The sequence below is a fragment of the Tachysurus fulvidraco genome, chromosome 25, assembly GCF_022655615.1.
Source record: "Tachysurus fulvidraco isolate hzauxx_2018 chromosome 25, HZAU_PFXX_2.0, whole genome shotgun sequence".
In the NCBI taxonomy this organism is placed as follows: Eukaryota; Metazoa; Chordata; class Actinopteri; order Siluriformes; family Bagridae; genus Tachysurus; species Tachysurus fulvidraco.
Window position 1 is genome coordinate 4,367,876 of NC_062542.1, and position 24,744 is coordinate 4,392,619.

At 38.2% G+C, this 24,744-nt stretch overlaps 1 protein-coding gene across 1 annotated transcript in view; it reads left to right on the forward strand.

Annotated features, from left to right (window-relative positions):
• LOC113658376 (mannosyl-oligosaccharide 1,2-alpha-mannosidase IA) overlaps positions 1 to 24,744 on the forward strand; it is a 220,178-nt gene that overhangs the window by 42,594 nt on the left and 152,840 nt on the right. The window lies entirely within an intron of this gene.

Genomic DNA, 24,744 nt, shown 5'->3' on the forward strand with positions numbered 1-24,744 from the left:
TATAACTGAAAACAATTTTAAAAGCTTTAAACACATACATAAAGGTGATAGCTAATGATTTTAGCTTACCGTATTTTCCACACCATAATGTGCACCGGATTATAAGGCGCAGTCTCGGTTACGGGGTCTATTTCCGTACTTAACCCATACATAAGGCGCACCGTATTATAAGGCGCACGCTAAAACATACGGTCTACAAAAAAAAGGTAATGGAAGCAAAACAGTGATTTTAGTTGAACTTTATTCTACTATCTAACAATACACACATTATTTTTTTAATCAATCTTCTCCCACAAATCCATCAAAGTCCTCATCTACCGGAGGCGTGGCAGAGGTAAGCGTACGTACTGTACGTATTACGTAATGTTCTCTGATTGGTTTATCACTGCCAGCGTACATAGAGTACGTATTACGTCCCTGTGTCAGCGGGAAACGGTCCGACAGTCAATCAAGTGGAGCGCTTACCAAAGTCACACAACAATATTTTTACAGATTTTGGAACTCAGTGCACACATACTGTAAGGCGCACCGGATTATTAGGCGCACGGCCGATTTTTGAGAAAATTTAAGGCTCTTAGGTGCGGCTTATAGCTGCGGAAAATACCGTAATTCATCAGACTTCTGTATATTAGATAGTTTGTGTTAATGTAACCTGCTGACTGAAATACATTTCAAAATCTTGCTAATGGTGTTAAAAGCTATAAGAATAGTCTTTGAGAAGAAGACTCAAGCTTGGTAGTAGCAAAAAATGTGTAGCTATATTTGCTAATGTTATGAAAGGGGCGGTAATAGTCACATTTTTTTAATGCTCAATAATGATGTATATACAAATCTAGTTCCACTTATTCAGTAAGTGTTAAAGGTACTTATTATACACTTTTCTAAAGTAAAATATGTGTGGAATGCTTTTGCATCCCGCAGCTTTCCATTGAGCTTCACAGGAAAGAACCCCGGAGCTGGAGATTCAAGCTGACCCAGACACACACTTCATCCCGCTTTGTTCCCTGTCCCCTGTTGAAAATCGATCAGACTTCCCCTCCCCTTGGCGAGCATGTGAATAGGGATGAACTTGCCCTCCAGCTCCTGGACCACCCCAAGCAACCATCACAAACAGCTTTCACCCTGACCCCATGAGTGCACAATAGATCAATGCATGCTTCAATTATGTGACAGTGGTGTCTTAATTGACTGATTCCAAGCCCCATTCATGCTTTGTTACTGCCCCGTCAAGGGCGGTTTTCTGAAAAATTTCATGCTGGAGTCATGGAGTTAAGTAAACTCAGGAAATTTGAGGAAATCTATAATAAAAATGCAGTTAAATGACTTCAAAAATTTGATATAAAGAATAAAAAGAGATCGAACCACATTCGTTTTATTATCTAGTTAAAATGCTAAACAAATGCCGTAGATAGAAATGTATGTTTTATGTTAAAGTTTTTACATTTTTTACATGCTAGATATGTTTAGGATGTGAAGGTGGTGTTTTTTAAAGCAGTTAAAAAATTAGAGTTCATGGTAAGGCCTAAAACTGCTGGAGGTTTTGTAGCCTGAACCATCATGACTTCTGTCGCAGATCTGCTTGCTTTCTAGCTTGTTGCATCCAATCGTGTACATTGATGCAAATGATTTAGCTGCAGGCAACTCATCAAGAAATGTTTTAACAACTTCTGTAGACTGTTTATTTCATTTCTGGACTGATCAGTGAAGTGACAAGATGTTTGATTTTAACGGATGGTGACAAAACAACAGCAAATGTTTAATGATGATTGGACAGATGTCTCGTAGAGCCCATGGTAAGTTAACGCACCACTGAGAAACGTACATTTTTTTTAGCGGATGACTTAATTATGGTCATGAATTCCGCACCAATGCTTAAGAAGTGAAAGGTACAGTAACAGTCACCATTCAGTCATGGTTGTTGTTTACCTTTGCCATAGTAGTTTGATCTTTTAATGACCCGAAAAGCTGCCATTTTTTTTCTTACCTGTTTATAGCTTTGGAAAATACCCACCTCTACAATGCCAGGGGATCAGATGTCTCTCGATTATTAATCTATTAACATTTACCGGATTTACTTGCTCTATGATTGAATGAAGTGGCAGCTGCTTAGTGCTGTGTAATTGGATGAAGTCAACTGCACACATTAATTATTCATGAATTCCCTCATCTTATTTTAAAGAATATCACTAAGGGGGGAAACTGTGGTATCCCTGCCAGTGCACTGAAAACTTAACTAGACTAATGATGGATGGAAGATTTGAGAGGGCAGGGAAGTAAGATGAGGCTTAGGAGTGGTCAGTAATCAAGCTTCTACCAACTCTATTTAAAACAAAGGCCACAGATTCTAGGTCCAACTGTTGGATCCTTAAATGTTCCCAATCCACTTTAAGAGTTGCTCTATTTCAGTCATTTGTAACTGATGAAGCGGTATCCTTGTAAGGTGCCCAAACCCCTTCTACCTCCCACATCTTGATTTGGAGGAGATCTTTCCAAGATTGTCAAATTTTTCAACATATCACGGAGAGAACCTTATTTCAGCCAGACAACCCTCTTAATAAATTTAGCAAGAATTTATCGATAGGAATGAAATGTAGATTATAGGTTTGGTCTTGGCAGATTAGATCTGCTACTCTATTGCTGCTGCTGCTGCTGCTGCTGCTAGGAAGAACGTGAAGAACCGTGAAGAAACGTGCCCCTTGAACCTGCACAAATGTAGAGATACTGTATTAGGAACATGCTGAAAGGTAAGGTTAGAGGAAGCCGTATCCTGTAACATAGCTGAACAGGTGGTGCAGGAAGGAGAAGGGTATGGCAGAATATCTCTGGCCAGACCATGAGGCCGAGCCTGGGGGTTTAATTGGGTCAGTAATTAATTATAAATAAAAAGGGTTACGTAGATAGCGAAGGCACCTGGTTCTAAAGACCCAATCAGCATATGGGTAGAGTTTCATAGCTGAACACGATTTCATTTCCATCACCTGTACACAACTTATTGTGGTCACTATCTACATGTCCTGTACTACCTTTATGGATCTATCTCATAGTCGTTACTTTGCTTGTATATGATATTTTAGATTTCAATTATTACCCCGTTGGTTTTTAAACCTTTTTACAAGACATCGACTGTTTCAAAGTCAACACATACTGTACTGTATTTCCCTGAAACTATTTTTAATGAATCCCTATCCATGCATTTTTTTTTCAAAAGACAGTCTGGACATCCTTATCTCAAACTGTTGACATCATGACTGATTTCTCCCTGTTAGATTCAGTGTATGTTAAAAGCCAGACCGTTCTTTTTGGGGGTTTTTTGTTTGTTTTTTTAAAATTTGGCAAACCATATCTCTAGACTTTCACCATTACACCAGCAGGAGATCAGTTCAGTCCACCGGGAAACTTGGCCAGTTTAGTACTATTGTTAGATCGAAAGAAAAGCTCTTTGTCTGTATTTGCCTAGGTTTACCCATGGCGCTTCTCCAACATGAAAAAATGTGCATTTTGGGTTGTTTTTTTTAGTGCAACAACATCCCGTCACTAATTTCCATTCCTATTATAGTGTCACTGTGTCATGAGATAAACTAGAGCAGAAACACATTATTGTTGATGTCATCTTCTCTTGGGTTCATACTGCTCGAGGCATGGTGCTGGAAGACAGGCATAAGTGACACCTTATTTGAGGAGCACAACTTTCCTCTGCTACTAAGCCGTCTCAAACAACCGTATGAGATGAAAAATCTTTCTGATAAAAAATATACTGTATCTTATACAATACATACCCAATGTGTCTGGTCTTGATTTATTTCATCATGCCTTTACACCAGGAGACAAAATAGCCCAAAAAAATATTTTTTTTAAATAAATAAATACCAAAATAGCCAAAAATAAAAATAAAATAAAAATAAAAATAGACAAAATAAAAATAAAATAAAATAAAACAAAATAAAAATAGACAAAATACCCAAAAAAGATTTATTAGAGTCTGGTGACATCAGAAGTTACAGTATTACCAATGGAGGGAAAGGATAACACAAACTAAACTAGATTGCACTAACATTGGTCTGTGATGTGCAATTTTAGTACCATTTAGGCAATAAAGCCATCCTTAAAAATATTCTTGTTTGCTGTAACCGACCCAGTCAATTTACGACCGACTCAATTTTTTATTTTTTTTTTGCTTTAAGTCCGACCGACTTGCCGGTTGTAAATTTGCGTTAAGACCGACCAATTTTTTTTTTTTACTCTTCAAACAACTAATACAAAGGCAATAAAATAATATTCATTATATTTTAGTAAGTATTGTAAATATATAAATTGCCTAGGCCTACCTACAAACGAAGGCTACGTTCTTTCTTTTAAATAAAGACCCGTGACGTCATCTATGTTTACACTATTGGTTAACGGATGTCACGCTATGGCCTGTGCGTTCGCTTCGTCTCATTCACTGTCAGAGTCGACGTTTTGCTCTCGGTAATGATGGCTGCGGCTGCAGTAAAAAAATTTCGCGGTCACCGTTCAAAGTCATACGGGTTCGGGCGCCATAATACATCGAAAAAATCCATTAAAACAGCTCGACACCGCTTTAACTTGGCACGAAGTTCTGGAAAAACTGTGCCCAGCATTAAAATAAGGTTTTCAATGATGCGCCCGAAGGCACGGGTTGAAGACCCAGTCAGTGACGTCACGATATGCTAATTTGTTTAAAGTCATACCTACGTAATCACCGTCACCAAAATTGTACTTTTTTTTTTTACATTGAAACTTGAAAAAAAAAATATATAGACCTACCTACCGACCCTTATTTTTTTTTACTGTTACGGCAAACCAAAATATATTTAAGGATGGCCTAAAGCATAGTTTTTCTTATCAGTGAGAGACTAATTATTCAGAACTGATGGTATATTGAGTGCAACATCACGCTGATGAATCATGCAGCTGATTTTCTTCCACCACATTCTGATTTCTCGAATGCTCGACTCATGCTGACAAAATTTCAGTAGCCTTTTTTATCAATCTCGGTCAATGCTGATGATTGATACATTTCCGGCATTTGGCAGACAAACTAATCCAAATCAGCTTACATTTGATCTTGATTTTATACAACTGCGCAATTAAGTTTTAAGGACTTTGCTAAGGGGCCGAGCAGTGGCAGCTTGGTAGACCAGGGATTCAAACCCACAACCTTCCAATCGGTAGTCTAACACCTTAACCACTGAGCTACCCAATAGCGTAATGCTTAATAAAAAGAGAAAATAAAAGCAACGATGATCTTTATTGTGTCTATATTCTAGAGATTGAAAAAACAGAGCCTGATTTTATTGCCTTTAGCTGTCCGGTTTGCCCAATGCCTTGTTACCTTTATTCTTGTTCGTAGCTGAATGGAGTGGAACCCAATGTAAATAGGCCCAGGAGATGAACAGCTTTTGAAATATTCAACAGCCAGTCATGACTTCACTGATGTTTTTTTCACTGTCATCTCCATGTTTTTTTTTTTTCCTGTCAATGCCTGATGTCACACCTGTCACTGATTCAAACCATTCCTAGACACTTAAACTTGTCATACTCATCTAGCAGATGTTCTGATGTGTGTGTAGTAGCAAAGTCATATTTTTCTTTCATTGCATGTGCTATGAATTGTAACGCCAGCTGTGTATTACTGTCAGAGCAACAGAGCCCATGCTGCACCAACACACACACACACACACACACACACACACACACACACACACACACACACACACACACACACACACACACACACACACACATACACACTACAAACAGTTGGCTGGGATTTCAATTAGGCTGTCACAGTCACTCTAGTACATCAACTCTTGTGTACCGTTTAACACTAATGAATAAACTCATACACACCTCCATATGTATATACAGTATTTGTCTTAGAGTTTATGCTAACACTGGCTAATATCTTTTAAATAACTTTATGACAATTATAGCCTAACATAATTTTTTTAGCTATTCATTTTTACGTTTTGTGGTGGAGATTCTATTCTACTAATCAGAGATAATGGTTCAAGTGAACTTTTGCTAAGTTGCAGAGAAGAACACAGCAGAGTCCTGTGGAATATCAAACGTCTTTATTCAATACACTTGCAAGTGTGAAGTCAGTCTGTCCCGAACTAAGTCTGAACCGAGTGTTAGTTGGTTTGTAAAGCAGTTCTCTCTTTATACAAGATGCTAGACTCAAGGTTCATAATAATGTGTCCGTGTGGCGTCTTCCACTGAGCTTGTCATCCTCTAATCTTGTCATTTCACAGGCAGGGCAACGGTCACACTGTCATTTCCCATACATCTGCAAAGTTCTTATCTTTTAGGCTTAGGGTACAGTTTGGAAAACAGTTCAGTCCCCCTTTGTTATCCTTTCTGTTCCTAATTTCAGTTGTATGAGTGTGTTGATAAAGAATGTTCAATGTTCATTTTTGTTATTACAACATTTTTCTATTACAGTTTTTACAAAATGTTTTGTTTTGTTCACATTCATACGTCTCGCTTGTAGTCTGTCCTTGTGAAAATGTAGAGAATGCTAGAGGCTGAGCTTTGTATTAGGTGAAAGTCCTAGATCTGAGAGAACGTCGCATTTCCAATGTGGATTGTTGTCACAAATCGCAGCTCCGTTTTGTGCGTATAGGAGATACTTAATGTTCATCTGTTACTACTGATCGTATGTAAGCAGTGTTAGATGTCTGGATTATAAAACGTTACTTTTGTGTTACTCAGAATGACACGAAATACTGTAGAGAATCGAACAGCGATGTTATTTTAAATATAGAATAGAAACCTTCATATTATACAATCTTTGGCTATGATGTGTTTTCCTGTTTACTGTGAACAGAATATGATGGTTAATCGATATTCCATCTTTTGAACCACATTCAATTCTCCAAACTGCAAGTTTAGGTGATTTGTCCTCAAGAGACTGATTCTTTTAGATGATTCTGGTGATTCGCAAGAGAGAGACATTGCCAAGGATCCATGTGTTATAGTTAGTAATTGGAATGAGGGGTTTATGGTGGCTTTGTGATGAGAATGAGTGACACAGTAAAAGTGTGTGTGTGTATGTGTGTGTGTGTGTGTGTGTGTGTGTGTGTGTGTGTGTGTGTGTGTGTGTGTGTGTGTGTGTGTGTGTGTGTGTGTGTGCCGAAACACGGAATGAATCAGCAGACCACAGCATCATTCATCGTCGTCGCAAAGCCATTATAAACCCGCCATCTCATAAATACTAATGAGATGTCTGCGTGAATGTCACATTACCAATCGTTACATTTATGGTGTCACATTACTGAAGGTTCTGTTGAAAATGTCACATCTGCTGATTGTTCACACTTATGATGTCACAGTATTCAGCGTTCCGTTTATGATGTCGCGTACCATTATTCCATTCAGATGTTCACATGACTGAGCTTTCGATTTATAAGGTGACGTTAAGGTTACGAAGCCAAAAGCTGTATTTATGATGTCTTGTTCTGATGAGTCTTGTTTGTGATGTCGTTTGTTATCGAGCAACTTATTCATTACGGCTCTGCATTCCATTTCCGTCCCTCACATATTTTTCACGTTCCTAGCATACCAAAGCATAGCATGCCATGGGGATTTGGTAGCCTCGTGGTTAAGGTGTTGGACTATTGATCAAAGGTTGTGAATTCAAATCTCAGGTCCACCAAGCTGCCCCTGCTGGGCCCCTGATTAAGGCCCTTAACCTTTTCAGGCTGAGAAACAATCTACTTATGATGTGAAACTCTGGAACAGTCTAATGTTGATGATGATGGTATGATAGGACATTCCAGAACATTCCATCTTTAAATGACATGTTGACATTTGAAATCACTAAAATCAACACGCCCCTAACCCAAACGGGTCCCACCCCTGTATTGATAGCTCCGCCCACACATACGTAACCCAGGCAACTAATGGAAAGAAATGTGTCTTTATCATAGCTGAAGGGAAGAACAATACGATTGCAGATAAACAAACAAGCAAAAATGACACACAAGCATAATCATGTAAAGGACAAAGGCATATATTAGTTCTGTGTAACAAAGCAAAACCAACGTTACTCACCTATCAAGAAGGAAAAAAACGCCTCGGCGTCTTAAGTAAAGTTGAATTTCCCGAGTCAGTAACTCCTGAGCTAAACGCTGTTACTACACAAAACGTGGTTGTAGCTGCGTCTCTACATTACTACGATAGAAAAGAGGTGTTATTTGTGTAGTAACAGCGTTTAGCTCAGGAGTTATTGACTCGGGAAACTCCAACCTGTGAATATGTGGCCAACTTCCTGCTCCTTCAGTTCTCTCCAGCGCTGGAAAGCTGATCCTATATTAACACGTCCTACTTCTTGCCTTATCGTAAACCTTTCTTCGCTTTCTTTCTTTGTTTTTATTCTCCATGTCAATGTTAAAACCGCTTTCTGCTAATGTCACACATGCGCACTGAACACTCTCTCCGCTGCATATTGGCAAGACCCGCCCCTTTCTGCTCATTGGCTACACGTTTGTTTTGATTTTTGTTTTGATTTTGCTTATTATTGGCCCGACTCAGTTTTCTGAAGCATTTCTCAAAAATCTGAGACCCCGCCTTTAATGCTGCATTGAAAGCATTGTATTTATGGTGCCACATACCTGAATATTTCATATAATGATGTCAAATCGCATTTGTGATATCACATTCCAGTACGTTCCATTTTATACTGTACGCCGCAAGTCAGCATTCCACTTAACATGCAACATTATCAAGCCTTCTGCTTTACGATCATGTTGCGATGCCTGATTTTAGTGACATCACAATAACAGTTTGTCAGAGAACAAAGCGCTCCATTTGTGATGTCACAGTTCTCATCTGTCACAGTAATCTGTTGATGGCGTAATCTTCTGTGTGTCTCGTAGCTCTATGAGAACAGATTTTCTAATGGAGTTTCTGGAAAACGGTGGGAGAAGATGCTTTTAGCAGTTATCTTCCAGTTCTATGAAGTTATTCTGTGAAGTTACTTGTATAAGAGCTGATGAAAAACAGTTAAAAACATATCTATTTAAAAACATATCTATTTAACAAGCATTTCGGATAATGCAATTATATGTATTATGTGTTGTGTATATGTAAGTGTCTGAATGTAATGTATTTGTGAAATGTAAAGCGACCTTGAGCTATGGAAAGGCGCTATATAAATAAAACTTCTTCTTCTTCTTGATAATCTGCATGGTTAAATCTCTAAACTGCTTTTTCAAGTCTCATATAATTGTAGCACACATCTAGGGAAGAGACTTATATTGTCCTAATCTAACCCCTTATCACTTCCCCTGTGTGGTTTGTGGCTTGACTACATGACCTCAGTCTCTGAGCAGGGCGTAAAGGTTTCATAAGTTCACCATGCTTCTTTTTCAATTAAATGTCAACCTCCTCTTTATGAATATGGGTTCAACTACACTGTTCACATGAAACATTGTTTGTTAGCAAGAAACGCTTTACTGAGACTTTCCCAACTGGAAAAAATCAGAAGGGAGTGAACTGCGACTCATGAACATGTCTAGTGAGTAGTGTTTTTACTGGGGGTTGGAGTATAACAGTGCTGCTCGCTGGAGATCAGCCGAGTCACAATGATTAGTTACATATGCTGCATGGGTTTGCGAAATGTGACCCAGATGTGTGTATGTGTGTGTGTGTATATGTGTGTGTGTGTGAGAGAGAGTTTTTGACGTACTTCTTTCATACATTTCTCAGGCTGTTATTTAATTTTTTCCCTTCCTGAAGTGAGAATAATTTCCAGAGAACCTGCAAGCCAAAAACATTGCAATTGTTGCCAACATTAGCATACAGCTTAAGAAGTCATTAGATATTTAAGGGAGGAAACAGTAATGACACATTAAAAGTAAACAGCAGAGGTTTTTCTTATTTATTTCAAACCAAATTTTATTTAGCTTTAGAAGTGTTTTGAGCAGAATGCTAACATCGCTAACCATGTGACAGTCAGCACAGGCTACTGTAGCACTTTATCCTACCGACGTTCGTCTGTCTGTCTTCATTTTTTATCACCGAAAACTTTAGATGCAGAGTTTTTCAAAAGTGCCCCATTATTCCTCAAATGCTAGCAGAATATAAGTCAGCACATGCCAGCTAACATCATCCTCGAGCATTTTTCTTCATTTCTTTTATCATTAGCTTTTTTTTTTGATGTTCAGTTCTCCAGTTGCGTCCTTGACCGTCTTTCCCGCTAAACGCTGGCTTATCATAATTCTTCCACGTGTCACATTGCCTAAAATAAAGATGCATGGCCTTGTCAAAAAAGGTCATTTTCACTTTTTTGAGACAAAGCTTGAAAGACACATTGTAAATGGGGAAAATAGCGACTCGGGCGTATTTTATAGCTTCTTCTGCCGTCCTTTTTGGTATATCTGGATTATAAATAGCTGTTTATTCGTCACGGGACTGATGGTGTATGAAACTGGCCATGCGTAACGACAGACAGCCAGACAAACACGCTCAAGACTAAGACATTTACACTTTATTCTCAGTCGCATCATTTTCGCAGCCTCAGTTTGAAAAGTAGACTGCTTTGCACCTTTTTTGGCTTTGTACTTGAGCCTCAAATTTGCATGAAGAGTTTTACATAAAGTCTGAACGCGCGCTCCGATAGGACAGTCTGGACACGAGTAAAATTCTGACCTTTTGTGCAGAGTAGTCAACATGATTCAAATCATTTGAATAACCCTCAAAATGGGACCGAGAAATAGTGTGGGATCTTACATTTACATTTACATTTACATTTACATTTACGGCATTTAGCAGACACCCTTATCCAGAGTGACTTACAACTGAGCAACTGAGGGTTAAGGGCCTTGCTCAGGGGCCCAGCAGTGGCAGCTTGGTGGACCTGGGGTTCGAACCCATGACCTTCCGATCAGTAGCCCAACACCTTAAATATGAAATATTTATGATTTTGTAGGTTTACTTTCCTTATTTTATATATTTTGTTTTTAAATCTTGTGTTTATTAAATCAAAACATAATTTTAACTGGAAAAAAAAATATATGGATGAACAGAAAATGAGAGAGAGAGGGAGAGAGAGAGAGAGAGAGAGAGAGAGAGAGAGAGAGAGAGAGAGAGAGCAGAGTTTGGGACAGAAAGAGATAGTGAGAAAAAGAGAGTTCTATTGAGAGAGAGAGAGCGAGAAATAGAGAGAGATATCAAGAAAGCACAAGCGACAGAGAGAGAGAGAGAGAGAGAGAGAGAGAGAGATAAAGAGCAATAGTGAAAGTTCAAAATAGAGTGCGAAAGCAAGAAACCGCAGTAGAGAAAGAGTGAGCGAGAAAAAAATAGCAAGAGCAGATAGTGAGCAAGAAAGAAAGAGTTGGAAGGAGAGAAAGAAATAGATAGAGAGAGACAAATAGAGAGAGCGCAGTGGAGAAACGTTAATATGAATTTAAGTTGTTAATGTACACCTACTGCATCTAGAAATCTTTAGACTCGTATTATATATACAATAAATGAAAGGTGATATTTGGAGAAAGAAAAAAAAGAAAGAAAGAAAGAAAGAAAGAAAGAAAGAAAGAAAGAAAGAAAGAAAAAAATTATCACACGTGGATCAATTAATCAATAAATCATGTAGTGAACATGTCCTCTGGTCTCCCTGGTCTCATCAGTTGATGATGTCATCTTGTTTCTTCTGTTGCGAATATTGAACGAAAAATCAATGATGAAAATTGATTTTCCTTGGACAACTTTTTTCGTGTTTATTCTTGCCATGTGATCCACTGCTGTTCAAGCTGAACCTTTGCATGCTGTGTAGAAAGCAGGTACAGTATCCGCTGTAGTGGTCACAGTTCTAACCAGACATCACAGACGCTTTGAGAAGAAGGATCGAGGCTCATCAATCAAAGATGCACACTTTCTAAAAGTTGTTTAATCCCTAGACTCCTTCTTACTGCAGTGAGATCATAAATATCGTAAATCTCACCTCAGTTCTGTATACTTTTACCTCAGAAAAGACTGATTTCATGTCTAATTTTCAAATAAAATGGAATAAATTGAAGTGAAAGATGTGCTCAAGATTTGCTAACTACAAACAAATGTAGTCAGGAGAAGGATTTGTTTGTAATTAGGCTAGCTATCTGTCTAGCTAGCTAGCTAGGAGTGACCCCCTGATGTAGCTTTAGCTACCTGAGATAAAAGCAACTAGGCAATACCTCGGAAACTTAACTGTCCTTTGTTCTCGAGGAATGAAGGTGACCTGGCAGGAACATCCTTTCCTTTCCAGGAAAGAAAGCTCTCTGGAGGTCGTCACGGAGCCCAAGCTAATCTTTAGGCTTTGTGGGAAAAAGAGGCAGCGGGTGATTGATTAAGATTGACTGCTGCCAAGCCGCATCATGCAGCTAGATCAAGACTGTGAGGCTGCTGTCTTTGCGTATACGTGTCTTAAAATCCAGGCTTTCAGTCTGCTAACAAGGCACATGAGGGCAGTCTGAAATCTTTCTGTAACTGAAAACCAGCTCTTTGTTTTTACCTTAAAGATGCCGTTTATACAGTTACACGGAGTATATCGTATATCACCGTGCGATCGATTCAGGAGCAGCTCAAGATCCTACACTGTCAAGATACAACATGACAAGATTTGTGTGAAATACCTACCACATGTACCACAAAAGCGTGGTTAGATAATTAAGGCAAGCTAACTAGCCAGTCTCGACTAGAGAAGTCTTAACAATTCAGTTTTATTGTAGCTTTTTAACACCAATTAAGTATTAACAGGTCAACCAAATGTAGACTAATATCCCTCCCTCCATCCATCCATCGTCTGTGCTTATCCTACACAAGGCTTAACACCCCGCCCCCACCCACACACACACACACACACACACACACACACACACACACACACACACACACACACACACACACACACACACACACACACACACACACACACACACACACACACACACACAAACACATACACACACAGGGCGGATGTCAGGAATCGAGCCCCGACCCCGGAGAGGCAAACGTACTAACCGCAAAGTAGACTAATATCTTGTAATATATACAAGCCAATGAGACATCTGTTCTCTAAGCTGTTATACAGCCTCAGAAACGTCTGGTACACATTTTAAAAGGGTTTACTGGTTTAATGGCTAGTTAAGAATGTGTGCATTCGAGGCACGTTGTGAAGAGTTATTTCCTGGTTCTGCATGAACTTCTGATTTCTGAGCATAAGTATTCATAAGGGAATAACATGTATGAAGTCCGCGAAAGAAAACACAGCGGATAAAAAACATTAATGCCACACACACACACACACACACACACACACACACACACACACACACACACACACACACTCAGTTATTATTTTATCTTTCTTTCTTGCCATTTGCATTATACTGTTTGTGTGTTTGTGCACGTGTGTAAGTGTGTGTGTGTGTATTAGTTTCAGACTGATACTCTTCTACTCTGCCACACACACTCACCCAAACACACACTCACACACAGTAAGATCATCGATTTTTCTTTCCTTTCTAAGATTGTCTTTTGACTTCTTCAGATTGACGTCATTTCTTTTTTTCTTTTCTTTTCTTTTTTTTTTTTTGCTTTTCTTTGGCTTCAGGGTCATTTCCAACCTCTAAAAGGCGTCTGAAGTGTCTCTGGATCGCAAAATAAAATAACTAAACTAGAAATTCCTGATTCCTGCCAGGCCTGGACTGCTAATGAATTATAAATCTGTCCCTTTTGGGTGTATTGATGAATATTCCAGAGAACAGGCTGAGCTTGACAAATCACAAGGGCAGATCAGGAACAGTTGTGTAAAAGCGCTTTGACATTTTGGCGGTTTGGGGTTTTGTCTTGAACGTCAGCGCATGTTTTCTATTTGATCCTATTTCCCATAGGAAAATCAGGCGCTTTTAAAAAGCGGCTGCTACAGATGTTTTTGGTCAAGACAGAGGTTCCAATGTTGAAAAAAAAACTTTCTGCGATGGGAGACGTCAGGGAGATTTTTTTAGGCCTGGATCAATCAGTGTGAGTTAGAAAACAACATGGAGGAGAGAATGCCATTGTGTTATTGAGTCAATATAGAGTCATTCAGTCAGTCATTCAGTCATTCAATGTCATTCATTCAAACTTTAACTATAGCTACATAAAATCGCACACAATCTCTTGAGTTTTCTGCCAGTTAGGTAGCTCATACTCCAAATCTAGAGCTAGGACAAGTAAGAGCATTGTTCTTTTTTTATAAATAAGCACTTGGTCTACCACATTATCTGATTTATTTTTTTTCCTGCTACCGACTGGTTGGCATCAAGTACGAATTCTAACAGCAATTGATCTTCACGTAGTGCGTCTGAAACCGCTTAAGCATCCGAGTAATTAGATCCTGCAGACTGAAGCCACCTTGATTAAATGTATTCCTCTGCTCATATACATGACTCCAGGTTGAGAAGAGGCATTAACATCTCTGCTGGGGTTATTCACCTTCTGAGACTCATACAGTACACACACTGACCTCTGACCTCTTTTTCTGCCTGTGCACTTTAACAGCGCGTACACTTCCTCTCCCGTTAATCCCATTTGAGTCAAGCGTTGTTAGCGAGAAATCTGAAACGAGCAGCTCGCAGACAGTTACATATGAGTCACTGGAATCCTGGATCAAACCCTGCAGGCAGGCAGCGAGCAGCATGCTGAGTCGAGAGAGAGTGTGTGTATGTGTGTGTGTGTGTGTGTAGTAATGTTTCTAGGAGAGAACCTGGAATGGGGATTTCATTTTCAGCCTCAGGGTTTAATTACCTAATTGGCATCACTGTCTAGTGCACATGATTTCCCTTAGAAAAGACAGAGGAAACTCAAATGGTGTGAGTGGCTTCAGTGTTACACACCTATAGACTAATGCTGTGTTCGTGTGCCTTTCATGGAAAAACAACATGGTCACCAGCACAACAGCCTTTCATTTGTTTTCTCTCTTAGAGCATGTAAAGCTCATGAAAAAATATTTTGAGCACATTTTACTGTTACAGGTCTGAGTGGATTTTGGTTCTATTTTGCAAGTGGACATTAGCAAGTGGCTTAGCAACAAGCAAACTAGCAGACAAAATAGGCATCTTATGGCACAAACTAGCTGGCAGACAAAAACTGAGTAACGTGAGGTACAAGTTAGCTAGCAGACAAGCAACGAGTAACGTGAGGTACAAGTTAGCTAGCAGACAAACTGAGTAACTTGAGGTACAAGCTAGCTAGCAGACAAACAGTGTGACTTGAGGTACAAACTAGCTAGCAGACAAACAATGAGTAACTTGAGGTACAAGTTAGCTAGCAGACAAACTGAGTAACTTGAGGTACAAGCTAGCTAGCAGACAAACAATGAGTAACTTGAGGTACAAGCTAGCTAGCAGACAAACTGAGTAACTTGAGGTACAAGCTAGCTAGCAGACAAACAATGAGTAACTTGAGGTACAAGCTAGCTAGCAGACAAACAATGAGTAACTTGAGGTACAAGTTAGCTAGCAGACAAACAATGAGTAACTTGAGGTACAAGCTAGCCAGCAGACAAACAATGAGTAACTTGAGGTACAAGCTAGCTAGCAGACAAACAATGAGTAACTTGAGGTACAAGCTAGCCAGCAGACAAACAATGAGTAACTTGAGGTACAAGTTAGCTAGCAGACAAACAATGAGTAACTTGAGGTACAAGTTAGCTAGCAGACAAACAATGAGTAACTTGAGGTACAAGCTAGCCAGCAGACAAACAATGAGTAACTTGAGGTACAAGCTAGCCAGCAGACAAACAATGAGTAACTTGAGGTACAAGTTAGCTAGCAGACAAACAATGAGTAACTTGAGGTACAAGCTAGCTAGCAGACAAACAATGAGTAACTTGAGGTACAAGCTAGCTAGCAGACAAACAGTGTGACTTGAGGTACAATGCAGAAAAAAATAGGAATTTGAATTTACAAATTAGCTAATGGACAAAAGTGAGTAATGTAAGGAACAAGCTGGCAGGGGAAACAACAGCGAATAACATCAGCAACAACCTAGCTATTAGACAAAAACTGAGGAACATTAAAAACAAGCTAGCTAACAGACAGAAGTGAGTAATCTTAGGAGCTATGTAGTGAACAAAATGTTAGGAAAAAGAAAATCTGAGTAACTTCAGGGACAAGCTAGCTAGGGAACAAACATGAGTAATATTAGCAACATCAGCAATAATGTGGCTAGTAGACAAATACATAGATGTAGCATATTATTGCTATGACAATGCTATTTGTTTAAAATGTTATCCTGAACCTGTATCTTGATTCAGATCTACTGTGGACATAGCGTAAACAGGCAGTTTTTTTTTTAAGGTCAACACTCATGTTCATCATTAGTCTCAACTCTAGATGTGAGTTGTTATTGAGTTGTTGTTGTTTTTTTTTTTTATCCCTAACCAGGCAGCTGCTAAGAATCTGAGCCCTTTCTTGTATAGCAAAAACTGCTTGTGCGACTTTTTGTTGTGTCTTGCGGTTATCCAGTCCCTGTAGGATCTAATCTCATGATCAAATACATGCCCTTTCTACAAAATAACAAACCTCTTATTTACATCTTTATCTGAATTCATTTGCAACATTTGCGATCTGTTTGATATAAATAATATATTAGCATTTGGTTACATCCCGTGTGTGTGTGTGTTTATTTGTGTGTGTTTGTGTGCGTCTTATCAAAAGCTGCAATAAGACAGAGGGCAGCAGTGTATCGTGTGGGTGCAAGTCAGCTGAGTGTGTTTAGTGTGTGTAATAACACAATATCCAGCGTGTGAACACAAGCTTGTAAAAAGGACAGATCGTGCCCTGCAGACACATCTGTTCCTTAGATGACATGATGAACATTGATAGTTTTACACCACTGTCTATCCAGGAATAGGAAGGTTCAACACACTGCCACACACACACACATACAGACACATACTCATCACCCCTGCTATCTCTTTTCACTTCATCTCTGTAACTGAAACGTTTCATTTAATCACCTCAGTTTTTTCAAAATATGGATTGAAAACAAATACATTATATACGTTTTTTCAAATTATATATATATATATATATATATATATATATATATATATATAGGGGGGCATGGTGGCTTAGTGGGTAGCATGTTCGCCTCACACCTCCACGGTCGGGGTTCGATTCCCGCCTCCGCCTTGTGTGTGCGGAGTTTGCATGTTCTCCCCGTGCCTCGGGGGTTTCCTCCGGGTACTCCGGTTTCCTCCCCCAGTCCAAAGACATGCATGGTAGGTTGATTGGCATCTCTGGAAAATTGTCCGTAATGTGTGAGTGAATGAGAGTGTGTGTGTGTGCCCTGTGATGGGTTGGCACTCCGTCCAGGGTGTATCCTGCCTTGATGCTCGATGACGCCTGGGATAGGCACAGGCTCCCCGTGACCCGAGTAGTTCGGATAAAGTGGTAGAAAATGAGATGAGATGATATATATTTATTTTTTTTCTTGAGGAAAGATGTAGTTATAGTGTGTGTGTTTGTGGCGATTTGACATTCCTGTGTGTGACCGAAGTCCTAGTAATGTCTTTGAAATTGGGTGGCCATCTTGGCAGTAGTCCCACACGCTTATTTGCAGTCTTACAAGACCAGGCATACCAGATCTGCTCGAATGGAGAGAGACCCAGATACCAGAAAAGGATTGACAAGCTTGTCTAAAATACGGTGTAAATAACGAGGGGTTCAAGCAACACAAAAACGCTCATGTGCGTGTGCATTTTTCCATCACTAGCAGAGTGAAGCGCTTCGTATCGACTGTAAATTTTGTCAAGATACAAATTCTGAGACTTGTTTTTTGTTTCAAACTCTAATTTGATTAGCCAATTAAATTTTTTTAAGAATTGAACTTTGTAAATGTTACATAAAAGTATAATTGAATTGAGTTTTTCTATTTGTTTCAATTTGACTGTGATGTCTTGCTGGGAGATTATTAGCTAACCTATTTTATTGTTTGCTGCAGGGATGACAGATTTTTGTAGGTAGCCAACTTGGAAGTTAGTATCCCCCGGTTCCCTTGACAACAAACTGATAGGATTTTTCCATTGGTTTGAATTGGGAAAGCTAATGGCTAATGTTGCAAAATACCAGAGACTGAACTAAGTTTTTGGGCAAATTGATGAGTTTGGAAACAGAAAATATTTTACTTTTAATTAAATACATCTTTGGGTACATACTTCTGATTTAATCGGTAACATTTGACACGTTATTTATTATATTTATTTTACGCAACTATTATTTTCATTTTGATACAGCTACAGAGATCTTCAATGGATTCTCCACATGGACAGGATACTTAAGCACTATTCAGACGGGACTAGTTTTACGTGGGGACGTGGAGTAATGCAATTTTACCTCAGGATGGCTAACTAACGGGTAACTCGCTTTAAACACCACAGTAACCTCCTTGTCGTCATGTGCGTATGACGTCGCTTCCTGTTATCACGTGCGCAAACAGACAACATGGCGCCTCCATGCTTGAAAAACGCTCCAAAAACTACTTTTAAACAGGAAATGACGGAATTTCACCGTACATATTTACAGTGGGTCTATTCGGATGGGATTAGTATTACCTGAGGTCATTTTTCCGGACCTTTTTACAGAAGGTAAAAGTCGCTGTAATCTTTACTGACATTGTCCGTGATGATTACCGAGATGGCACATTCGGACGGGACTAAAATCACAGAGAAGCTCTGGTAATAATTACTTTACCCCCACGTCCCCACGTTAAACTAATCCAGTCCGAATAGGACTTTAGATACAGGACACCTATCCAAAAAAAAACACAAACTAAGCCGACTCGGACGTTAGCATCCCTTTGGTTTCTCGACAACAGGATTTTTTAAATTGGTTTTTAGATTATCATAGAAAATAAACTGAAAGGTTTATAAGTCTAACACATTTTTTATCACGATAACTTTCACTTGCACAAATAGCATAAAACTATAATGAATTTTAAAGCTTATATACAATCCAGATTTTAAAAAGTAAATTAGACTTTAAACCAGCTACACCACACACAGTCACACTCAAGCACCCAGCAGTGGCATTCAGACAGTCCTGGAATTGGAAATCACAACCTTTCGTTCACTGAATCCGACCACCCGGCGTGCCTGTTCAAGAAACAATGGTGTGTTGAGAAGTTTTCAGTTACGTTTATTCCCCCAGTAAACACACCGTCATTTCCTGTCAGTGGATTGACGGAAAAACAAGAGCAATTTAATCTCCGTGTAATGGTTCGATCTCTGTGCCATTTGTGCGAATGGCTCAGTCAGGCATTAGCCACAAATTGTTTAATACCTATTTAAGTTTATTTATTTAAAAAAAAGCAAGCTTATTTTATTTCAGTGTACATGCTCTGATTACGATATTTTAATATAACGGTTCTTAGCTACTGTGCTTGGATTCAGTCCTGACACTCTTGCATGAGCCAAATGAATGCATTTAACAGAAGGAAGATCTTGCATCTTGCTTGAGGCAGTACACATCATGTAAAATAGCACGGAGTGTGAAAACGATGGTGTATTGAGTTTGAGATGTGCTTTATTGAAAAGGAGTACAAACAGACAGAATATTAACTAATAAACAGAGATAAATGGTGGACAATATTAAAGTCAAGTAAGACCACATGTGATAGTGGCAATATTAAGCGAATATGTCTTACGGTTTGTATTGTGTGTCAGGGTCTCTCTGGATTCTGTTTTTTAATGACAGAGGTACAGAGTGTGACACCAAACATGTGTTATGTAACGACTAATAATTAGCTAGAAATCATCTTAGTGTTATAGTTAGAGTGTAATAAGAAAAACATAAAAATTATTCCTCCTTTATATCTTTATGTTGTTTCCCCCCAATTCATTCACTCTTGCAAGCCCATAGTTTGAGCAAACCATCAATAGCCAAGGATACACTAGAATTCTTAAATAAGTGTACTTTGTTATTATACTTAGCTCGAATTCTACAATATTGTGTATAATTGAAATTAAAGGCTTGTCCTTTTTCATAATTACATTTACAATTCCTTCAAAATGTTTGTTTCAAGTTCAAAATTTCAAACTCCTCACAGAATGGATTTCTTCTTCTTATATTCAGCCAAAGAATGTACGCTATTGTACGCTATTAGTTGAGTTGAGTTCGATGAGTTTAAAGCAACAATGAGTCATTGTGACCTTCTCAAGCTACAAAATATGATACAGCTACCGTATCTGAGTGCTTGGAAGTGGATAAGCCACCAGACTACAGTGTGGAATTAAAGACTTTACCTCAGAAAATGTTTCAGTATGTTGGAGTAAGCAAAGACTCTTATAAACTCTTATTGAAACTAGCCCATTTTCTTTGCTAACATCAGGTCAGACTGGCATCAATTTCAATAGCTAACATAAGCAAGTCATAATTTTAGCTAATGGTAAATCTTACAAACGACCAGAGACTGAATGATGTTTTCAGGCAATCTGATGAGTTTGAAAAACAGCAAAAACTTCATCTATTTTACATTCAATTCAGTACATTGTTAGGTGGAAATGTCTGTGTTTAAACGAGCAAAATTTGACACGTTATCCACAGAATATCAATAATGTTACCTAGGCATGCTTTTTATTTTTCTAGAAATTATTCACTGGATTTCCCACATTATCCAAAAAAACACACAATCTAGGATCAATTCAGGTTGGTTAATTAATCCAATCATCTGTTTAGTTGCTGCATAAACACTCAATAATGCTTTTGATAGACCAAGCCTAGTCATTTTAAGGTTCATCTAAGAAAGGGCTCCATTTTTAAACTCCACACTTATTCATTTTGTTATTGTTCCCATAATCGAAAGGAAAGCGTATAAAATATATTGGCCATTTGGAACTAAACTCTACAGCTGTATTGCTGCAGCATCTAAAAAGATGTTGTAATCCTGAAAGAATCCCTTGCCTAGCTGTAAACACAGAAGGTTTTTTTTTAAGCACACACAGGATTGTTATTGTTGGCATGCTGCATGCATTCTGTTAAAAAAAGACATGGTTTCTATTCCAAAGTTAAATTCTGTCCGTCAGAAGACAGCATAATGATTTACTTCAAAGAACACTGAAAGTATTTTAAGGCTGCATTGTTTCTAGCTTTCTCAATAGAGGAATTCATACAATTCTGTTCACCAGAATGTCTCATGGAAGTGGTATTTCCATAAAATAAAAATTATGATCTAATAAACTGTGAATAATGCTTGTTTAAGTACAAAAAGGTGACACAATATGGAATAATGGATCCTATTTATTTATTTATTTATTTATTTATTTATTTATTTATTTATTGTAAAGAATATGATATCCTTAAAACAGATTTCTGAGTTTTGGGATTAAGTGGTTTTGCATGTATTACTAAACCATATCAAACTATACCATACATATTAAACCATCCAGATATCATTTCTGTATCTATATTATTATCTCTGGCAAGTCATATAGATTAGCTGAGGTTTTAAAAATACAAACTAATCACTGACTATGATAATGACTATCCTGTGCTACTGCATAATTTAATCTGATTGGGCACCACTTGGTTTTATTGGTAAAGGATCTACAGTTTAATATAAATAATAACAGACAGTAACTTGTATTATATATATAAAACTATAAAAAAAAGTACAAACAGGATAAAAGGATAAAAAGGTGTGAAATTGTTCATCGGTTGATAAGATAATACAAATTCTGCTGTGTAAGAGGAATAAAGACACTTGTAAGGTATGGTGTTAAAGTAAAATAACTTTGTTCACCACACACCATCACTGATTGTTTTCTTTTTTTCCCTGTGACATTAGGCTTAGTTCTGTTTTATTCCTTGCATAAATCATAATATGTTGCACCTTTAAAACTTTTTAAAATACGGCATAATTAAAAATTAATTATGTTATATTACAGTATAACTGACATATTGGAGGTATCATTTTTGAAAGGGGAATATGTGGAGATTTGACAGCTTTTCTTGGCCATTGGACTGCTTTTATCACACAAACCTGGCAATTCTGCAAATGCTTCAATAAGCAGTCTGTAAAAGAGCAATGTATTCCTTGTCATGTTTATGGGCAGTTGTCCAAGTGTACGAGCTTGTGATAAACATCACTCGTTTCACTCTCTACGCTTGGGAGCCAGCTGTTTTTCCGATATGCTGGATGATATTTTGTTTAGTTTTTCTTTTAAGAGGTATGTGCTGCACTTAGAAATACTTTTGAAATGCCAAAAAAGTGTTTTTGAGGCCAAACACACTCTGATATGCATTCACACGCTTGGCATGATAGTCAGGGGTGTTTTTTAACCCACTACTCCAAAGCTTTCACTGTGTGTTTATGAACATGTATACCTGTATATCCGTACAAGGGCCTTTTTAAAAAATGACATCTCTCAGATTTTAGCTGCCAGTGATGTTATGTTACTTTACTTTTTTTTAGGAATAACGGTAAATCCAGAGGTAATTGTAGGTTGCCTTGTGTGTTTTTATTGCCTTCAGAGACCATGAAATGGGATTAAGGGAGTCAAGTGTGTGGGTGTTAGTGTGTGTGTGGACGTGTACTTATACCTGTGACAGAAGCTCTGGGTGATGGACATTCTCCAGGTTTCAGTTGACAGCGCCATTCTGTGGCTTGTGCCTCTTGTCAGCCTACAGAACCACAAAGCTCCACAAATTTAAGTGTGTATGTGCCGAGAGAGCACGTCCCTGACAAGTGCAGATTGTCTTGTCCTTCTGATGTCACTCGGCACAATTGTTTGTGTCTCTGTTCCACCCCATTCCTCCATCAAACACAGGCATCTTGGAAAATACCTAGCAAACTGTGAAGCATTAAAAATCCCTTAAAATCCTGTCAAGTTAGCTCTTTCGGCTTGCTAAGGATTACCAGTGAAAATGTTCATTTTCTACCACTTATCCGAACTACCTCGGGTCACAGGGAGCCTGTGCCTATCTCAGGCGTCATCGGGCATCAAGGCAGGATACACCCTGGACAGAGTGCCAACCCATCACAGGGCACACACACACATTCACTCACACACTACAGACAATTTTTGCCAATCAACCTACCATGCATGTCACGGGGAGAACATACAAACTCCGCACACACAAGGCGGGAATCGAACCCCGACCCTGGAGGTGTTAATGTGCTAACCACTAATCCACCGTGCCCCCTAGGTTTTTATCACTGAAAGTTTAAATGATTAAAACAAAGTCCTCTCAGAAATCCTGTCAGTTTAGCTATTTTAGCTTGTTACGGTTAAACAGTGAATTGTGAATGAATGTAATTGAAAATCCTCTAAAAAATCCTGTCAGTTTTGCTATTTTGCAAATTGTAGCAATGAAGATTAACATTAAGATTAGAAAAAAAAAAAACCTCAGAAGTTCTGTTATTTAAGATAGGAATCTAACGTAAGCCCTTCATCTTCATTTATATTAGCTAGACTGTTAGTGGTAGCATCAACAGTGTATTAGTGTTTATTAATATGAAAAAATATAAAACATTTTTTTTAGAAATCCTGTCAAATTAGTTATGACTAATGACCGGGTTATGACTAAGATTCTTAACACTTATGAATGTGGCTGAAATCTTCACAGAAATAATCTCAATAATATAGCTATTTTACTAATAGTGAAGACTTTTTAAACGTATTATATATAGCTTAATATTCCACTCAGTAGTATTGCCTGGCTAGCTTATTTTCTAGTTTGCAGTTGTCAGTAGTGTTAAGCATTAGCAGTTGATATTGTTAAGCATTATTAAACATTAGCAGTTGAGATTCTAAACATTTATATTGGTTTCATTTTTCAGAAGACTTTGATTTTGCTAATATTATTTGGCTAGCATTAACAATGGAAATGATTATTTGTATTGTGGATATTGAGCTTAATGCAATGCAGATTTCAAAAAACTTTTATATCATAACACTTTAGGACAAGTTTGGACATGTTTAGCACAATAAGTAAGTAAGCACAATAGAATTTCCACCACAGGGAAGTACTTATATCCAGACAGAGATGGGTGAGGGAAAAAAAAGCTAAATGCTTCAATTCATAGCATATCTATAATTGTTAAAATGGATGATGTATCATTTATTTTTAAAAATCTAAATCGTTTATAATTGTTAGCAAATTTTGAAAACATATGGTGCTTGCTGAAAAAATGGAATGATGGCTAATAAACAGACTGAAAGTCATCCACACATCTAAAGTATGCCTTGTGGTTTGTCTGCAGGCAGACCTTGTTTAAAATATTGTGAACAATAAACAGTCCTTTCTGAATTCTTGTCCTTGGAGGTTCTCGAATTTAATCAGGATTAGCGGGCACAGGCGACAGTAAGTAGTCTGCTCATAATCATGGTGGCTTTGTGCTTTGGTGTGGTTTTAACACTTGGAAAGGGAGTTAGAATGGGATCAAGGCAGTCACTGGAGCTATAGCCTTTGTGTGTGTGGCCACTACATTCTTTGTGCCACAGCTCCTCCACTAAATAGCAAATGTCTTTCACATTTAAATAAGTACCCTGTTGCAAAAATAATTGAATCGCACAAACACTGTTTTTGTGATTTCCTTTAGGGATTTTTGTTTAGCTATGCCGGATCCTAGCAAAATCTTTGATAACTAAAACTGATGCAAAGCTCAGAGAATTAGGATCTGTTCGGAAGTCATTGCACAACTTGGCTTTATGCAAACCTTGGCACAATAATAGTGCGTGTATGGGTTTGTTTGGTATTA